At 42.9% G+C, this 18,920-nt stretch overlaps 1 pseudogene; it reads right to left on the minus strand.

Annotated features, from left to right (window-relative positions):
- Positions 1–1,020: 1,020 nt before the first annotated feature.
- LOC123925689 lies at positions 1,021–1,555 on the minus strand (annotated as a pseudogene).
- Positions 1,556–18,920: the final 17,365 nt, after the last annotated feature.

Raw genomic sequence — 18,920 nt, forward strand, 5'->3', positions numbered from 1 at the left:
TAAAATCCAAGAATCTTTTTCTGCCCTCAAATCTGTGAGTCATTTGTACCCCCAGCACATCACTTAGCATTTAAGTCCTATCCTATTTTGTTTTCTCCTTTATACCATTATGTAAAACTGGGATTTCCAGAGAGACTGTGAACTCCTTGAGGAGAGCGTCCTCCATGATATAACCAAGGAACTATCTAACACAGAGCTAAGAACATGGATGGCACTTAGTGTGGTTGATAAAAGGTGATGGTCTCAAAAGGTCTAAAGCCAAATGAAAGAAAATCCCAGAAACCCTATATGCAAAATACACAAAAGTTGACCTAGTGTGGTAGAAGTTGGGGTAAAGGTAGGTATACTGGCATCCTGTAAACTGGACCCCATTCCCTACCCTCCTCTCAGTGCAGGTGCTGGACCAGTCCCACAGTTCACTCTACCTTTCTCTCCCAACCTGTGGGTGCCCAGTCTCCTGGGGCATCTGTGTGGGGAAGATAGCCTTCCCAGCACCCCGGAGGCCTCATTCCATTCCCTCCAGGCATAAGCATGGTTGATCATGGAAGAGACTTTGGGTCATATTCCTCACTTCCTACTGCCCCAGCATATTCCCTTAGGAATGACTGTGTGTTTGAAATTCTGGAAGTCCCCAATAGTACTTTCTGCCAACACAAACATACTCTTCCCCCTAAGCATAGTTCTCTTTTCTCCTTCATATTCTCAGTTAACTGCAAGGCAACAGAGAAAAAGTTACTGGTGGTACTTTTTTTATTGAGGTAAAACAGACATATAACATTATATTAGTTTCAGTGTAATGAAATTGTAATGATTTTATACAAATACATATTGCAAAATGATCACCACAATAAGTATAGTTAATATTTGTCATTGTTCATAGCTACAAATTTTTTTCTTGTGATGAGAACTTTTAAGATCTACTCTCTTAAGAATTTCAAATATGTAATACCGTGTTATTAACTATAGTCATGCCGGTGGTACTTTTTTTGTGCTATTTTTAATGACTGAAACAAAACAGATCTAAAACAGCAGTTTCTGGAAAAGTCATTTGTTCTTGCAGGTCTTGTAATGCTCCTTGAATTTGACCTTGGCATCTCATCCGGCCTTGCGTTTAAGAGCAGGGTCTCAGAAGACATCCTTGTTGATGACAGTTTTGTCTAAGGGGATAGCTACCTTGTGGGCATGAGTGATCATAGTTATAAACCCTTGTAGAGGACTTGATCTTTGACCTCATGGTGATTTTCTTCTTCCTTGTGGCAGCTGTCACTTTGTGGGGACAGGTGTCAATTCCAGCCACCAGAGCATTGCTGTAGGGATGGTCTGAGGTACTGTCATCAATATTCTTCATGATGACTGCTTTGTGTCCAGAATAGCATCCAGCCAGGACAAGTACCACCTTCCGAGTTTCATGAGCTCGACCATCTTGATACCAGCTTCTCAAGCCTATAGCAGAAAGCTCTGGTGGTACTTTTAATGGCACAAGGCAGATCTCATTCAGAGCACAGGAAAAGAATGAAGAGTGGCCGTACCATCCACTCCTTGGTGCTGGCCTCATCATAGCTCATACCACCCAGCGCTGTACTGCACTCTGCCGACATTGACCATCATGGCTGCCTGCTCTCCCTGGCTTCACACTTGCATTCTTGCTCCTCTCTTGATTTGTCAACATGCTTATTGGACTAACAATGGCTTTGTCCTTGACTTTACATCCTGTTGACCTCTTTGGGTGTAGGGATCCAGTTTTCACTTCAGACCCAACCTGGTGCTCTTAGTTTTGTTCCCTGACCATTGGCTTTTCCAGGTCCACTGATCCTGGCCACTTCAGCCACTTCAAAACACCAGGCGCTGCCAACCACACATGGCGAGATGAACCTGCCAGCTGGAATCTGGGGCTGTCTTCCAGAGACACTCTTGCCTGGTCCTGACTTGCCTGTGCTACAAACCCACTTCTGTTCAGATCCACACCCTTAACTCAGCAACTCCAATTTCAGTAGCCTCCTGACTTCACCCTGCATGTGTTCTTTCAGATATGCAGACTGAGGTTACCTCTACAAACTTTGGCCTTGGGCACCTTTGTGGCTCCCTATGCCCTCTCAAGCCCTTTGGCTGCCCTGCCCCCCAGTACCTGGCCCACTGCAAGGAGAAGTCACAGTATCACCATCACCAGGGCGGGACTTCCACTGGCCCCCGAGGAGCAGGCATAAGCCACTCGGGAGAATCATTTTCCTGATAAACCAGTCAGAGAGAAGAGCTTTTTGATTTTCTAAAGTCGGCCGTGCAGATCAGGAGATAATTCTGAGAGAGAGATATAAAATGGGGAACGTTAATCCGGAGTCTCAGTCCAGTAAGAAGGAGGTACACACATTTTGTAAAAGAAAAGTGATTTACTCTCTCTCCCATCATTCTACCAGATGGGGTGAGTCCTGCTGGGACTGTGCTGTGAGGAAATGTTTATCAAGAAGAGAAGGAGAGGACCCAGGACCCTTGTTATCCATCTTCCATAAGCAGTCATTTCTTTTTCTTTTCTTTTTTTTTTTTCTTTTTCTTTCTTTCTTTCTTTTTTTTTTTTTTAGGGAGAAAAAGTGTTGGCTTGAACTCCTTGTGCTTTCTTATGTAATAAAAAAGTCAAGCAAAGGTCATGTCTTGGTTTGGCTTGACTCGGCAGACTGCCTGCATTATTACAGTGCTGGGAGTCTGAAGCTCTTTGCTCCTTGAGGATTACCATGCAATTCCTCCCTGAGTGGTTAAGCCTCTTTCCATGCAGAAGGGGCCTGTCTCAGAACAGGCCATCATTGATGCTTACTTCATTGGTGATGTTCAGCAAGAGTTAAATGCATCTTCATGGTTTTATTGTAAGAATTCTAAACTTAGGGGGGAGATTTCCAAAACCAGTCCTCCTTTGAATTAACTATGGTAAGTCACTTGCCCATCTGGGACCTTTTGCTCATTTGTAAAATGATAAGGGTTGATCTCATGCAACCTCAGAGACATCCTCCAGCTTTGAAATTCCCTAACGTTGTAGTGAGCCCTAGTTGGTATCTAGGCACTGACTGGACATCTGTAAACCAGATAAGATATTCTAGAATTGAGTGTATCGCTATCCCTCAGCAATCACAGTAATAGAGTCTTAGCTTCAAAAGGAAACCATCCTGGGGCACCTGGGTGGCTCAGTGGGTTAAGCCTCTGCCTTCGGCTCAGGTCATGATTTCAGGGTCCTGGGATCGAGCCCCCCAAATCAGGCTCTCTGCTCAGCGGGGAGCCTGCTTCCCCCTGCCTCTCTGCCTACTTGTGATCTCTCTGTCAAATAAACAAATAAAATCTTTAAAAAAAAAATAAAGGAAACCAACCTTTTCTTCAATAAATAACAAAGATTAAATGAGATAATATATCCATGGGCACACCTACCATGGAGGGGTACAATACATTTCAGTTCATGGGGCATTTCCTATACTAGCATTTCCCCAAATATAATTCTAGAAATGCTATTCTTTCACTAGAGTCACCAAGGCAATTATATCTTAAAAGTTCTTTATAATTTTTTTAATGCATTCAGGATTCAGGGTCCAGTCAAGGATCACATATTGTCTTTAGTTATTGGCTCTCTAGTTATTTTTACTGCAGAATAGTCTCCTTTTCATTTTACATAACATTGATAAATTTGAGGAGTCTAGGTTGGTTATTTACAAGCTGGATTTATGTGGTTGTTTCCTTATGTTTAGATTGAGAACAAACATGTTTGGCAAGAAAACTACGTAAGTGATGTTCATTTTGTTATTTTTTAAAACTATTTTTATTTTATCTTTCATCTGGGATCAAATCTGACAGAAATACCTAAGGTAGAAAAGGAAGGTGCTCCAAAACACCAACTCCCAGAAACAACCAGCATTTACCTTTTAATATATATGCCATTATATTTTTTTCTTTCATACAAAACAAAAATGGAATCTTTTTCTACATCATTTTTTGTTAACTGGCTCTTTTTTCCTTTTTACTGCCTCTTGGCTTTCTGTGAGGACCTGTAGCTTTACCTCATTCTTTTCAGTGGTTTGTTCCCAGTTGTTAGGTGTTTGAAACTGTGGCGCAATCATCATCCACGTACATTTTTGTCTTTGTGTACTTCTGGGAGTTTTTCTATAAATTAATTTCCCAGAAGTGAAGTTTCTGGATCAACTTTAACATTGCAAAACTGTCACCACCCAACATTGTGTCAATTAACACACTCAACGAAGATGTATCAAAGTGACTGTTTCCTCACATCTTCACCTGGTTTTATCATCACTCTTCTTGATTTTACCAAGTGGAAGTGAAAATTGCTGTATCATCATCCCTGGAATTTTTTTTTAAAAGATTTTATTTATTTATTTGTCAGAGAGAGAGAGACCACAAGCAGGCAGAACAGCAGGCAGAGGGAGAAGCAGGATCCTCTCTGAGCAGGGAGCAGGATGCCAGACTTGATCCCAAAACCCTGGGATCATGACCTGAGCTGAAGGCAGATGCTTAATGGACTGAGCCACCCAGACATCCCCCTCCCTGGAATTTTTAAACCATGAGCAAGGTTAAGTATATTTTTGTATGTCTACTTCCTGGGTTTTTGTTTGTTTGTTTTTCCTGAATTATCTGTGTCTATCCTTTGCCTATTTTCCACTGGATTGTTTATCTTTTTCTTACTGGTTTGTAACACTCATTTTTATGTTAAATAAATTACCATTTCTTTTCTTTTTTCTATTTATTTTTAAAAAGATTTTATTTATTTGTTTATTAGGGAGAGAGAGCATGTGCACAAGCAGGGGGAGCAGCAGAGGAAGAGGGGGGAAGCAGGCCCCCCACTGAGCAGACAGCCCTGATGTGAGGCTTGATCCCAGGACCCTGAGCTCATGACCTGAGCCGAAGGCAGATACTTAATAAACTGAGCCACCTAGGCGCCCCATAGCCATTTGTTTTCTGTAGGTATAATAATTCTTTTCTCCAATTAATTGAAGCATCTAAGTAACATCCTGTGAAACGTGTTCCAGAGAATATACATAGCTAGAAAAAAAGCCATATGTAGATCATTCTCCTTGAACTTTCCATACAGGGAATAGGGGCAAGGCACCTACTTGATTCAAATCTCTATATGTGAATAAAATATAAGTTATATATTCATAACACATACACTTCTCACTGTATATGTAATTGGAAAGTGATTTTTTAAAAAAATTTTCTCTGTGTTAATTTTCTTTAAAATAAAACTATGTTGAGATACTTTCAGATAAAAATTCTTAAAATCTGGGGCTGTGGTGGGTTATCAGGTAGAAGCAGAAATTGTTCTGAAGCTGGAAATAGACCAATAATCAAATCCAGTGTTTACAGCTGGCACAATATTTTTTTTCTCCCTCTGGCTGAACATGGTTTGGAAATCATCCCCCTGGAAGGTCTCAGGAAGCTCTGAGGACAGCATCTTCAGAAGTCGACTCTGTCCACTGAATCTTCTCCCACCTTGAGCTTCTGGGTTCAGCGCCGAGGCTGCCCTTTCGCAGCGTGTAGATCATTCTGGTTCGTGATGTGAACCGCCGGCCTAAGTCCTGTCTTTGGAAATATTTCCAAACGGAAATGACTTGTGGTCCAAAGTTGTTCTTTTTTTCTTTTTCCTTTGCCTTACCTATCCCAACCAAGTTGGATTCTTTTTCTCACAATTTGGATCGTGTCATTGCATTCTGTGTGAGCAAATTTGTCAGCTTCAGAGACGCCTCCTCTATTTGGTGATAGTGAATTATGTTCAGTTCTTTTACAACATTCTTCGTAATCATCTATCCTGGGAAAGCGGACGTGCTGGCTGTGTGCCTGGTACAAAAATTAAAGATTAGTTAACTGGACGCACTAGGTACCTCGCCCCCAGCTCAATCGAGGACACATGATTAACTCTCTCAGCTCTTCTAAGTGCTACATTTACTCCTCGGCCTAAAAGTAACACAATTTTTTTTTCTTGTTCAATACGATTGATTCCTCCACAGAAAGAAACAGGAGAAAAAAATAATCTCCAATTTTGGATACTCCAGAGCTGGATTTGTCAGCCAACTGGAATACATTCGGTCTCCAATAATGAAGAATTTTCCTATGTCGCTTAGAGGGAGTTAGAATACATTTCCTAGGAATTTGATTTCATACATGGAGGCAGTCCATGAAGGCAAAAGTTAGATAGCCACCCCCAACCCCCAACACAGCCAAGAAATAGGAAATAGAGAAATAAACACATACAGCCAAAAAAAAAAAAAAAAAAAAAAAAAAGGAAATAAGGAAACAAACACACTTTCTGACTGCTAAACTATGAAATCACTACATAAAGGCACCGGCCAGAGATACACAAAATCTTCTTAAAGGGATAGAAATCAATGATTTGTCCTATGGCTTTAAGGTTAAAATGCCACTGACTCAAGCATAAACTCCCATTCAAAGAAAAAAATGCACATTACTTGTAAAAGGAAACATACAAATGTTGCATGGCAGCTTTTTTGGTGGTTATATAATATAGATATATTAATTTCGTTTCATCATTGCTATTCTTCCCATCTGCCTTTTTTTCCCCCACAGGAGATACTCACTGGAACAAAAGTACTCTTCCCCTTTATTTTTTTTTAAAGTGCTGTAATTGCTAACATAGTGGATCTGCTTCAGGACTGTGATTAAAAACAAAACAAAACATTCATCTGACTTGGTTGGCACAGACCCTCTTATACCTACTCGGTTTGTTAAGCTACAATAGAAATATTTTGATAAAGAAAAATAGGGAACAGCTCTACAAATAAACAAAGGTACGTTTATGGTGAAATCAAAACCTTTTCTTCGAGAAAAATAAACTAGCAATATCTCTTCTTTTGATTAGAGAAAAGCTCGCATGGAATATGGTTTATTGCACTACTGATAAATGTATTTAAAAACCAGGTCTTACAGATGAAACATTGACTCTCATATCCCTTGGTTCCAGTCCTCAGCAACTATACAACAAACTGGGGCTTCATAAATGGAACGTTGAGAAAAATATTCCTGCTTCTTCACGGACACGCCCATAACACGCTCACACAGTGGTCTCCCCACACCCTGGGCTTACACATTACTGTGGTACACAGCAGACAGCAATCCAGTACATGTTGATTTGATTGTGTCACAAGGATAGTCATCCCAGTCAATCATCTGTAAGGGATATCACTTATCTCTAAAAACTTTTTTTTTTTTTTTAAGATTTTATTTATTTAGGGGCACCTGGGTGACTCAGTGGGTTAAGCAAACCTCTGCCTTTCGCTCAGGTCATGATCCCAGGGTCCTGGGATCGAACCCCACATTAGATTCTCTGCTTGGCAGGGAGCCTGCTTTTCTCTCTCCCTCTGGCTTCCTCTTGCCTACTTGTGATCTCTCTCTCTCTCTCTAATAAATAAATAAATAAAATCGTTTTTTTTTAAGATTTTATTTTGTTTTGTTTTATTTTATTTTGTTTTGTTTAAGATTTTGTTTATTTATTTGAGAGAGAGGGAGAGAGCATGAGAGGGGAGAAGGTCAGAGAGACATGCGGACTCCCCATGGATCTGGGACCCCGACTGGGGACTCAATCCTGGGACTCAGGGATCATGACCTGAGCTGAAGGCAGTCGCTTAACCAACTGAGCCACCCAGGCACCCCACTCATCTCCAAAAACTTTGAATGGCTGGACCTTCTGCCTAAATTTTGACTGTGGGATTTGATGTTCCCCTACTACCCCATCAATTAGAAGAAGAACCAACCAACCAACCAACCAACTACAGCCCTCCTCATTCTTTTGATTTGCGTGATTGTGCCATGATTACCTAATTTGTGTTTCATACCTTGCAGAGGAATTTAAATAGCTCAGATGTTTAACTCTTGCAAAAAACGGTGACTAGTCACACATAGCAACTACTTCCTTTGAGAAATGTCACAAGGATGTTTATAATGTATTACTGGGCATGTTCAGTATAGCATGCAAACCAACTTAACATATTTACATCCTGTGTCAAATATGAGCTTAGAAATAAAGGCACCACTCAAGCCAATCAGAGCAGGGACCCTCCCTCATTTCCCTCATTGGTAAACCCACCACGCTGCTTCCCTCACTCTAACATTTTTCTGTATGTAAAAATGGTTCCATTCCCATGCTGTAGGAGTGCATGTATGTGTCAGACCCACCAAAACAAACAAAAGGTAGTCAGGGCACCATGCCGGGACTGTCTGTACGACTCAAAGCTGTTGACCATAAGGAGAAGGGAATTCTACTGCAAAGGCCTCGTTGGAAACCATGGACATGGGGGTTTTTAGGGAACACTGCTCATGGGCCCTGGGGGAGAGCTGTGCAACCAGCCCCTGCGGCATCACAGTGATGCCAGTACACTTGGGGAGTCAGTCCCCGACAGCGTACCTGAAAGCATAGGAGAAACGCATTTAGGCTGAAGAAATGGATTCTGAGAGGAGAAGCACTTTGGAATAGGCCTGCCGCTCCCCAGGACCCCCACCCTGACAAAAACCCTCCGCAGTTGCCGACTGCTGTCTGAAATGGCCTTCTTTCTTTCATTTAGAGCTCTCTTAAGGCTTTTTTAGATGAAAATAATTTGAGAGAGAGGTATAATACTGTTCTTACTATAATACCTAAGTATAATAGCTGTTTTTAGTAACTCAGGCCTTAATGGGAGGAAGGAATAGAACGTCCCTAAGATAAAATGTGCTTATGGAGCACAGGGAGGTAGGAAGAACCTTCTTGGGGAGAGGGTGCTACAAAGGCAAGAAGCTGGGGGTTTGATTCTTGACCTTTTGGTAATGGTCTCACTGGTTTCCTTCTTAAGTTTCATTTCAGTGGAGAGCAGTCCTGTTTCCGCTGCCTGTTAGTGATCCCCTACAAAGCTGGAGCAAATGGGGAGTGGGCTGCCCGAGTGCCAAGCAGAAGAAAGAGCTGCTGATCCACAGAGGCAGGTTTGTGTAGTAGAAAAAAACGGGGCTTGTGCTTGGAAAACCATCTGGTAGCTCTCTGTGGATTACAGTTTCTTTCTATGCAATCAAGTCCCCTGGAGTGGAGGATCAGCCTTCTCTAGATATTTACAAAATTAACATTTCAAGTTAATTCCCACACCCAAGCCTGGAGAAGCTTCCATTAAACAAAAAAATGGCAACTGGTGGTTCTCAGGAGAAGAGCCAACATCCCTGTCCCCCCACCCCCACCCCCACCATTCCTCTTTTGCTGCCACCACTGTGTCTCTGCTCAGAGATTTAAGATTTGTTTTGCACCTTTCTGAGTGGATCTCAAAACCCTTGACAGACAAGAATGAGGGTTATCCCAGGACAGGACTCTCAGTTTGTATTCATCAGATTACACTTGGCCAAAGCAACAGTCTCAGTTGGAAGCAGGAACCGGCTTCAGGCTTCCTAAGAAGTCTGGTGGGGATTTTGAAAGCACGGGATGAGTCTGGAGTATGAGGCAAGTCTCAAAGTAACTAAAAAATGTGACAGAGTTGTGCCTCACTGTGACCTATATACTGCATATGCTCTTTCCTTTAATCCAATAGGCCAGTGGTGGTAGTGGTCATAATGGGCAGTAGATGACAACAACCAGCACTTACATAGCATTATGACATGCCAGACGCTGTTCTAAAACCCCTACATACATCAACTAATAACAACCCTGAAGACAGGTACTATTAGCATCCTCCCATTTGACAGATGAGAAAACTGAGGCACAGAGATTAAGTAACTTGCCAAAGGGCACATAACAATAATAGAACTATATATATATATATATAAAATATATATATATATCTTAAATATTTTATTTACTTGACAGAGTGCAGAAGCAGGGGGAGGGGCAAAGGGAGAGGAGAAGCTGTCTCCCCACTGAGCAGGGAGCCCCATATGGGGCTCGATGGGGGACTTGATCCCAGGACCCTGGGATCATGACCTGAGCTGAAGGAAGATGCTCAACCAAGTGAGCCACCCAGGCACCCCAACCTAACTACCTACATTTTAAATTTTCAAAATAACTGCTAGTGTTATTACTTTCATTTTGCAGATAAGGAAACTGAGGCTCAGAAGCCTGACCTAACTTACCTTAGGTCACACAGTGTTGAAGTGGTAATGTGGCCCACTTCCAACATTTAGGGGGGGCTACAGCAAGAGGACAACTTGAGACCCATATTCCATGGCAAAAACTATACGTTAAGCTCACAGTTAAATAAAATCTCTTCTCTTCTGCTTCATAACAACCTGGAAGGCCAGATTCAAATTTAGAATTTTTAGACTTCTGAAAATGCTGAGCAGAAAAGTCTTCTGTAAAGTCTGAGCCAAAAAGAGGTAGTGCACAGTGAGTTAATGCCCCAGTCCTTGGCCTGGTGCCCTTCTCTTCCCACCCCTGAAACTCTATTAAACAGACACTCCAGCACACACTGTCCAACTCATGCCCGTACTCTCTACAAACAGCTGCCCCTACGCCAGGCTGGTATCTAGGGGATACATACGCTGGGGAGGACACGCCCGAGAAGAGGCCTGCACGGGTCCTGCAAATAGGCTCAGGGCCATTGGCACAGGGTGGGGTCTCACGGTCTAGAGAGGGAGATACAGAGTCTGTTAGGCAAGTTTCTTTGACCTAGTGGACTCTTACCTCCACAGGGTGAGACATGCCATGAGAAGGGTCATGGTAAAGCCCTCTAGACCTCAGAGCCCACAGGAGATGCCCCTCCCATCAGGGTCTGAGAGAAGCACTGGTAATTGTATCAGAGCTTTAAGCCTGCCTGCTGGACTCCAACGTCCTCACCCTACTGAACCACCACGGACGTCATTCCCCTGCTTTTGACTCCAGTATCCACGTTACTGGGATTTGAAGTGGTAGAGCAACACTGAGGGAAGGAGGGACCCCCTAAGAGTGGTTGACCCAGTGCGTGAAGTGAAGGAGCCTGAGAGCTTTCCCCTCACCCACACTCAGTCCCCTTTTCCTCAGGGTTCTGCCTCGGGCAGTCAGCTAGCGCTGCCCAAACACTGCCCAGAGCCGATCCAAGGCCCGACCACACCCTTTCCTTGTTTACCCACACAAAGCAGGGAGAGAAGAGCAACAGCTTTGAAAACGATTCTTTTCAAACACTGTTAATTCTCTCTTAACCTGGGGGATAAGACTTCTGAAAAATTAACTAGCCTTAGAGAAAAGCCCTTTTTCTTCCTTCAGGTTTTCGAGGACAGCCAAGGGGCCTGTCGGCCTGACCTAGGCGGTCTTGCTCCGCAGTTCCTTCCTGGCACCTGGCATGGGCTATTTACATGGATTTAGGAAGGATCCCGTCAATCTGTCCAGGCTTCTAAATTTAGTTTCCATACATAAATGCAATTTCCTGTGTTAGCTATCATAATTGAAATTTTCCACAGGCTTAATTTTGTATTGTTGACGTTCAGATGTCAACGTTCGCGGTGTCCTGCTTCCCGTTTTAAAGAACGACATTAACACCCCCACTAACCAACAGCTCGCAAGCTGCGATTGTATTCGGAGCTAAAACTCCAGCGGGCAAGGGCAAGGGCGGGGACCCCGACTGCTGCAGCCACAATTCCCCTCACCCGAGCGTGCCTCAGTTGCATTCTCTGTCCTTTTGCAAAGGCACTGGGGGAGTGAGCCAGACTTCACGCTGGAAAACCAGAGCGCAAGTATCCTAGTCCTGTGACCTCGGAAACCCACCCCAAACCAGCGTGAGCAAAACCACGGTATTCCGTCCGGAGGAGCAGGCCAGACTCGGTCAGAGAACATATCCAGATCTCTCCAGAGGATTGAACACAGGTCCTGAAAGCTGTCAGGAACTGATCTCTCTTCTTACCAAGCCCCATCCTGCCTTGATAGTTCACTGTATCTCTTCTCTCTCCCAACCACCCTTTTCTCTGCTTTCCCACTGCTTTGCACCCCAGATCGCTAGGCAGGCAGCCCCATAGGCCCTCTTTGGGAGCACAGGCTTACCTACTGCCCAATTCCAAACCGAGAGCAGTTGATTGGCCCTGCTTGAGTCAGGTGCCTATGTCTGGCCCAATCAGCTGTGGCTCAAGAGGGTGGGTGGGGTCAGAGACAGGATAAATGAGGCTGCAGGCCTGGGCGTAGTGATGGGAGTGGGTGAGAAGTCATCATTGAGTTTTGGGTGGGTAAATGCTCTCGCTGGAGGCCTTGCTTTGCTCTCTAGATTATGCACTACATGCATAAGCTAGTTAGATGAGTACTTCTTTACCTTTCCCTTAACGCTCCTTGAGGTCGTGTTTCACATTTACGTGTGTTCTGTTGCGCATCGTGCCGGCTTCCTTACCAGGAACCGTCATCATGGCAATGTCCTCATCATCCTACCTCTCATCAGTAATACCTTTTCTCGCTTTGTGTTGTGGAGCCATGCCTGAAGGCCAAATTCAGAAGTAGGAAAAAACATTGTTGAGAGCCCAGTATGATCACCGCTTAACATTTTGCCTAGTTTTAAGCCTGAGCCCGATATGATCACCGCTTAACATTTTGCCTGGTTTTAAGCCTGCTTGGAACTTACAGAGAAAAATGGCTGCTGTCAATTTGATTCACTTTCTTAGGCCCGGAGCCCAATCACTGCTTTCATTGCAGTTACTTGACTTGTCTAATATGTAAAACAATAGCCCATTCTACACTCTGAAATATCATAAACCTCTCAGTCCATAAATCCCAGACTGGGATATCTGAGGAATTTTTGGCAGATCCACCAAAGGAACATGGCCAATCTAGATGTAAGAGGAATTTCTTGAGTTTCAAGCCAACCAAGAACATTAACACTTCACCCATATTTCAGAAGAATGCAATCATTTTGTACAGTTGGACAGTCTCTAGGGAATGGGCAATATGACTATTATATGTTTTAAGAAATGTATATTTGGTTTGCCCAATATTAATGTTCATGGGGAACAAAGCACTCATTGCAAACTAAATTTTGGGCATGATGTAGTCTGTACGGCCAGATTCTTTTCTTTTTTCTTTTTTTCTTCCTCTCTTCTTGCTCCTTTCCTCCTCCTCCTCCTCCTTCTTCTTCAACTTTTCTTGCTGGAATGACTGAAGAAATGTTCTGCAGCAAAAGCAAGAAGTTAGCTAAATTTCATTAATCTCTTCATTAATTCATTTATTGTTCATTGGGCATTTGCTATATACTGGTCCCTGCACTAGATGCTGTGTATGCAGTCCTTGCTCTCATCACACTCACAGTTCATCAGATAGATTTAGAAACCGAAATGGCAGTGCGATGGACCAAGGGTAACAAGTTCATAAAATGATAAAGGAGGACAGAGCAGTGACTCCTAACTCAGTCTGGGTTGGGTTAGGGGGCGGGGGTTGGTGAGGGAAAACTTCCTGCTGGAGAATGAAATCTGATCCAAGTTTTATTTTTTTTATTTTTATTTTTTTAACATTTATTTGACAGAGACAGATCACAAGTAGATAGAGAGGCAGGCAGAGAGAGAGAGAGAGGGAAGCAGGCTCCCTTCTGAGCAGAGAGCCCTATGTGGGACTTGATCCCAGGACCCCGAGATCATGACCTGAGCCGAAGGCAGCGGCTTAACCCACTGAGCCACCCAGGCGCCCTGATCCAAGTTTTAATTAAAAGGAGTTAACTAGGGGCGCCTGGGTGGCTCAGTGGGTTAAAGCCTCTGCCTTCGGCTTGGGTCATGATCTCAGGGTCCTGGGATCTAGCCCTGCATCGGGCTCTCTGCTCCGCAGGGACCTGCTTCCTCCCCTCTCTCTGCCTGCCTCTCTGACTACTTGTGATCTGTCTGCCAAATAAATAAAATATTAAAAATAAATAAATAAATAAATAAAAGGAGTTAACTAGCTAGATGAAATGGGAATGGTATTCAGGCGGAGGTGAACATGAGAGAGCACGATGCACCATAGTGTCTGGTGATGGCTTCTGTTGGCTAGAGTGTAAACCGGGGTTAGTACAGCTGGAGCTGGAGAGGTTGGCCTGGGACCAGGTCGCAAAGGGCATCAGGCCAGGCTGAAGTACTGGGACTTTATTCTCGGGTGATACAGAATCTTCACAATATTTCTTTTTGAAGAAAGAATTGCATTGAAATGTAAAGTATATGCAGAAACATGCACATATGATACATGTTCAGCCTGATGAATTTTCATGAACTGAACACAGCTGGGTAACCAGAAACTTGATCATAATGTAACAAGAACCCCCGAAGGCCCATCTTGCTCCCTTCCGGTTCTACTTCCCTCTCCAAGGGGGACTGCCTGCTTAACTTCTAACACAATAGATTTGTTTTGCCTGTTTTCGAATATTATTTAAGTGGAATTTTAAAATGTGGGCTCTTCTGTCAGTCAGCCTTATGTTTCTGAACATGATGTATGAATGCGGTTCATTCAGTATCACGGGTTGTGATATTCCAGTGTGCATTTGCCATCATTTATTTAAACTTTCTACTACATATCAGTATTTGAGTTATTTCCAGTGTGAGACTATAAGGAATATGCTGCTGTGACGTATGCTTGCATATGCCTTTTGATGAGTATTTGTATGCATTTCCACTGCATAAAATACCTAGGAGCAGGAAATCTGTGTCACAAGCTTAGTGTATATTCAGCTTTATTGGATTTTGCCAGTCTCACAAAGTGATTGAACTAATTTAAAGTCCCAGCAGTATATGAGAATTTCAGTTGTTCCAGCTTCCAACAACCGGTACTGTTCATCCTTTTCATTTTAGCACTTCTGGTGTGTGTGTATAGTTGATATGGATTGAGTTGTGCGCCCCCCTCCCCACCTCACCCTGCCAAAAGCATGTATTGAAGCCCTAATCTTCAATGTGACTATATTTGGAGTTAAAGTTTAATGAGGTCATAACAGGGGTACCCTAATCTGATAGGACTGGTATCCATATAAAAAGGGGAAGAGAAACCAGAGCGCTCTCTCTCTCTCTCTCTCTCTCTCTCTGTGCACACAAGGAGGAAAGGCCACGTGAAGACCTTCAGAAGGGCAGGTATCTGCAAGCGAGGAAGAGAGTCCTCATCAGAAATAAATCCCACTCGCACCGTGATCTTGAACTTCCAGACTCCAGAACTGTGGGAAAATAAATATCTGCTGTTTAAGCCACCTCGTCTGTGGTGTCTGGTTATGGCAGGCCAAGCTAAGGGAGTGAGGAATCTCGCTGTAGTTTTACTTTGTGTGTTACTCTTTAAAGTGTTTTAAATAACAGAGGGAAGTTACTGGTTTTGTGCTGTAGCTGCAGGTCTAGAAATAAGGAGACTAATCAGAAAGCTAAAGGATTAATCTAGGCAAGAATTTATGACCTCCTAAGCAAAGTCAGGGCCAGTGGCATGGGAATAGAAGGAGCTAGGTCAGTAAATGGAAAACAGGTAGAATTGGTGAATCTTTTACATGTGGAAAATAAAGGAGAGGGCAGTCCCAATTTAGCATTTTGTCCAAGAGTGATCTTGGAGTCAAGCTGTATATATTTAAGACCTGGCCCTATCACTTAGTAGCTGTGTGACATTGAGCTATATATTTTACCATACCAAACTCATGACCTCAACTGTAAATTAAGCAATTAATAAAAATAAGAACTTCTTTCTAGAGTTACTATGAAAACTAAATGAAATAACGTAAAGTACCTATTGGGAAGAAAGCTAATATATAATGTAATTGTATTAATAGAATATAATTAGCATATATTTATATAAATTTAATATAAAATTAATATAATCAATATACTATTAATACATTAATAGATGAACATTTATAATCAATATAATTCACTGTAAATGTATTATTAATGTCACTATGTTAATTATACTTACTAAAATTAATATACAAATTATATGTTTTGATATTAATTATAAAATTAATAATTTTATAAAGTTGAAACAAGAGGCTACAATTTACTTGTTTTTTTAAAAGATTTTTATTTATTTATTTGACAGACAGTGATCACAAGTAGGCAGAGAGGCAGGCAGAGAGAGGAGGAAGCAGGCTTCCTGCCGAGCAGAGAGCCCAACACAGGGCTTGATCCCAAGACCCCAGGATCATGACCTGAGCTGAAGGCAGAGGCTTTAACCCACTCAGTCACTCGGGCGCCTCTACAATTTACTTACTATTAAAATTATTTATTTATTATTGTTAAACTTGCAAGAATGAGAAAATTCTTTTAAAGTCTGATGAGCACTAGTTTTCTATTATTTTCTTTGTGAATACTTGTAATTGTGGAATACATATAAATTTTGTATATTTTGTGTCCTATTCTAGATGGAATATCTTTTTTTAAATATATTTTTTAAAGATTTTATTTGACAGAGAGACACAGTGAGAAAGGGAACACAAGCAGGGGAGTGGGAGAGGGAGAAGCAGGCTTCCTGCTGAGCAGGGAGCCCAATGCAGGACCCAGTCCCGGGACCCTGGCATCACAACCTGAGCCACCCAGCTGCCTCAAGATGGAATATCTTGACACGATTATATCTTTCAGTTTTCTTTGCCCATATTTAGCTGATGAAAGTAGAGGAGAAAATATCCAGAAAGTCCTGAAAGCCATAATTAGTCCAGTCTAAGGCAGGGGATTAATAAAGTTTCCATTAAGTGGAAAATATTTTGTTTTGATTTAATCCTTGTGGAATAAGTTGTTTAAACTATGCAACTGTGTTTTCAAATCATTCTTGCTCAAAGAAGCTTTCTTATTAGGACAAGAACAAAATAATGAATGGGGAATTTTGACACCAATTCAGTTGTTTTATGAATGAGAAGTTGTTGACCCAAGTACTTTTGAGAATGCAAAGCGTTAGATTAGTAACCACGTTTGTTTTAGTGTTAAACAATGACAACAACAAAAAAATTGGGATTACTGTATTTCCATACCATAAAATGTAGGTTAAATTTACACATATTCTGTATCATCTCATAATAAATTTGCAATCCCCATGTAAATAAAATAAAAGGTGATTTTAATGAATAACCTTAAACATGATGCAAGATTTGTCTTTTCCTTGAGACAGCTCAAAGCAGGGTGTGTGCTAAGCACTCAGCGAACGTTAGCTAGCTCCCTTCTCCACCACCCACCACCACATTATCGATATGGAGGTGTCCAGGATTACTCCGGTGTAGCACTCCTCCACCACTCCGGGTATCCATACCACTTGCAGTTTGACTTTGCAGCTTTTTCCACTGGAAGGTATTGTGAGTTTCTTCATTCTCTGACCCTGGGCTGGCTTTGTGACTTCTTGCCAATAGAATGCAATGGGAGTGATAGTGTGTTAGTTCTCATCTTGGGCCTTCAGACGCCTGGAACGGTTTCTGCTGTCTTGGAACTCTGCAGCTCTGCTATGTGAATAAGCCTAAGCTAAGTTGTTGGAATATAGACCGTATGGGCCCATTGGTGCTGCTGTCCCAGCTGAGGCTCCAGACACGTTCGAGAGCCCAGCCAGAACCAGCGGAGTCTGGGTCAGGGCAGCAGAGATGCCAGCTGATCCACAGACTTGTTAAATGGCTGTTGTATTAAGTCAGTGTTTGGGGGTGATTTGTTAGGCAGCTGTAAATGGCAGATACAAGTTCCAGACAGAGACATAAACTAAGGTGGAGAATACAGGAGAGAGCGCCCATCTGAAGGTGGGAGAGCTCTACTTTGGAGAAGTGGAGTTCCAGGGAGCTGGAAGACGTTCTGCAGGGGTGCTGAGAAGTCCAGTCTGACCTGAAGCAGAGATGTAAGAGAATTGAGAGTCAGAGACTCCAGGAATGAGTTACATTTTCCAGGAAGACAGAAAAGAGAGCTGGGCTAAGTACATCAGGGAAATCGACATTTAAAGAATGATTGAAGGAAGAAGGTGGTATGAAGGAACGACCAGAAGACAGGCTTATATGGAAGAAAGGCATGAAAGTTTAAAACTACATTGTCACTGCAGGAAGGTAAGGGAAAGATCCGGAGCCCCTCACCTCATCTAGATGACTCTGTTGTCTTGGTGGTACGAGGGAAGCAGGGGTGGGCCTAAAAGATGGTGACGGAGCGCATATCCCACTCCAAGGGGTCTGGGTTTTATCCTCAAAAGTTGTTAGCAAAGGAGTGACTTGAACAGATACTTTGTTTGGTTGGGGTTTGGTTTTGTTTTTTTGTTTTGGAACATCACTCTCCAACAACATGATGGGCGGAGATGGGAGCGTGCAAGACAGACGTTAGAGAGGAAAGTTGGAGGGGCTGTCCGAGAACCCCATGTGAGAAAGGAGGAAGGCCTGGGCTTGAAGGAATGACTGCAAGCGTGGAGAGCAAAGATGGATTCAAGCCAATGTGGGGCGGACAGAAATGACCCAACTTTGTGACTGAATATGTGTGGGGTAGGTCAGAGAATAATAACAAAGGACTCCTTATTTTCCGGCTTAGGCATTGAAGTAACTGGTCTAATTCGATGGGAATAAATGTCATCCGGGGGAATACCCTGGCCCACTAGCCTGTGATAATGACATAAAGTTATTCTTCCTTCATGTGCCTAAATTCTTGTAGCCTAGAGCCTGGCCCAGAACTGCTTGCTGGAAACCAGCTCCCATCATAGTGTCCTATCTGTTATTTCTCAGCGTCGCAGAGTGCCTCGCAGTTGAGCTACAGAACAAGTCCCTTGGGTCCTTCCCCTCTAACCTTCTAATCTTGCTGCTTTGCCGCTGCTGCTACTGTTCATGCCCTTCTGAGATCCCTGCTCTGGGGGACCAGCTGACGTCCGTGTAACTGCTCCCTGCGGGCCCCATTCCAGCCTTGAAAACGGGATGTGCCCTCTCCAGACTAACCAGGTCCAGAATGGCTGCCTCAGTCTGGCATCTTCAGAAATTGGGTCCCTTTTGGCCTCTCCTTGTCAGCCTTCACGCTGTGGCTAGATCAGAAATTTGGTGTCATCATTCACTGCCTCCATGTGACAACAGCAATTCCTCTTCTCATAGAACAACTGGAGGCTTCGC

This window comes from Meles meles, chromosome 15, assembly GCF_922984935.1.
Source record: "Meles meles chromosome 15, mMelMel3.1 paternal haplotype, whole genome shotgun sequence".
In the NCBI taxonomy this organism is placed as follows: Eukaryota; Metazoa; Chordata; class Mammalia; order Carnivora; family Mustelidae; genus Meles; species Meles meles.